Source organism: Molossus molossus, unplaced genomic scaffold (genome assembly GCF_014108415.1).
Source record: "Molossus molossus isolate mMolMol1 unplaced genomic scaffold, mMolMol1.p scaffold_m16_p_13, whole genome shotgun sequence".
Taxonomy (NCBI): Eukaryota; Metazoa; Chordata; class Mammalia; order Chiroptera; family Molossidae; genus Molossus; species Molossus molossus.
Genome location: NW_023425348.1, coordinates 84,244,832 through 84,246,367, shown reverse-complemented (window position 1 = coordinate 84,246,367; position 1,536 = coordinate 84,244,832). Strand labels below are relative to the sequence as shown.

Sequence of the window (1,536 nt, the reverse complement as noted above, 5' to 3'; positions counted from 1 at the left end):
CTCCATGTATTTTTTCTAGGCAGTTTTTCCTTTTTGGAAATCTGCTATGTATCCGTTACACTCCCAAGAATGCTCACCAATCTTTGGACCCAAAGAAGAGCAATATCTTTTGTTGCCTGTGCTACACAGATGTTTTGGGTACATATGATGGAGCAACTGAGTGTTTCCTTCTGGCTGTAATGGCCTATGACCGTATGTGGCCATTTGTAACCCTCTGCACTACCCCCTAGTTATGAACCACAAGGTCTGTGTCCAGCTGGTAGCTGGCTCCTGGTCAGTGCGGTTCCAGTCCAAATAGGCAGACATTCCAGATATTCTCTCTGCCCTTTTGTGGTTCTAACCTCATCAACCACTTCTTCTGTGACATCCCCCGGTACTCAAGTTGACCTGTGGGAATACCTCTGTAAATGAAATGATGGTCTACATAGCTGCTGTGTGGTTGTCATGGTTCCATTTCTACTGATTCTTCTCTCCTACGGCAAATCATCTCTACGATTCTCAAATTGCCATCCACCAGAGGTCAGGCCAAAGCCTTCTCCACCTGCTCATCTCCACCTATAGTTGTGGCACTCTTCTTTGGATCAACCATTATCACATATTTAAGACCCAAGACTCAAGACTCAGCAGGAACTGGCAAAGTGCTTTCTCTTTTCTACACTATCATAATTCCCTTATTTACCCCCATGATATACGTCTAAGGAACAAGGATGTCATAATGGCACTGCAAAAACTGCTATGTAAATAATTTACTTCATTCAAAGTGAAACCATTTACAGCAATTGATGTCTCATAGGTGTTTAATATACTTTCAACAGCTATGTATCGTAACCTCAATTTATCCTTTCCAAAGTAAATGCTACTTATAACATTGAAAGCCTTTCTTTCTTCTGTTTATACAGTTATGTATGTGTCCACAAGTAGCACGTCACTTTGTCAGGAGCTGTATAATTTATTGTGAATTTCCTCTTGGTAAAAACTTTTGACGACGATTCAATGGAACAGACTCAAGTGTAATGTAGTCTCTGTTATAGCAACTATTGGAAATCACTTCCATAGAGTTGTCACAGCCATTTTTAAAACCAGGTTGGTGATGGAACATTAATTAAAATCTATATATATATATATATATATATATATATATATATATATCGGCTTAGCCATGATTCTACAGATAATCTTTGTTTTAGAGAAAAATGCACTTTTTGTTACGAATGTGGTTTTATAATAAATGATGTTGGTACAATGATACTAGGGAATATTAGGCTATATGTGTATATCAAATTAAATATTTTACATAATATAATCCATTCGTATAATAAAACAATCATTTTTACAATATTTGCATATAATAAGGAGAGATTAGATGTAGTGATGGAAATGTCCACAAGTTATTATTTTAAGTATATTTTCTAGAGATGATACTGGAATAGGGAAACTAGGGAAAAAGAAATAAATATTTATAAAAGTACCTCCTATAGAAACACAGATATTACACAGATACCTTGCATATGACATAGAAACGCATATTAGAAATGA

General features: G+C 36.1%; 1 pseudogene; it reads left to right on the top strand.

The window, feature by feature from the left end:
* The first annotated feature begins 15 nt into the window (after positions 1–15).
* Positions 16–745, top strand: LOC118628678 (annotated as a pseudogene).
* Positions 746–1,536: the final 791 nt, after the last annotated feature.